Below are 234 nucleotides of genomic sequence, written 5' to 3' on the forward strand. Positions count from 1 at the left end.
GCAGGGCCCAATAACCTTTGCTGAAGATGGCTTTGGAAGTTGAAATTGGCGAAGATGCTTTGGAAGTTGAAATTGGCAAACAACGCCGGGATTTGGATCTAGGCCTGGGTCATCGACATAGTGACTCCATGAATAGCCCTGTGGGCTAAGTGATATATTGTTTTTAACCCACGAAAAAAAAACACGCCAAATAAAAAGCCCAGATAAATCACTTGCGTGACTGTCGCCGACAGG

The sequence above is a fragment of the Phytophthora parasitica genome (genome assembly GCF_000247585.1).
Source record: "Phytophthora parasitica INRA-310 unplaced genomic scaffold supercont2.3, whole genome shotgun sequence".
Classification (NCBI taxonomy): Eukaryota; Oomycota; class Peronosporomycetes; order Peronosporales; family Peronosporaceae; genus Phytophthora; species Phytophthora nicotianae.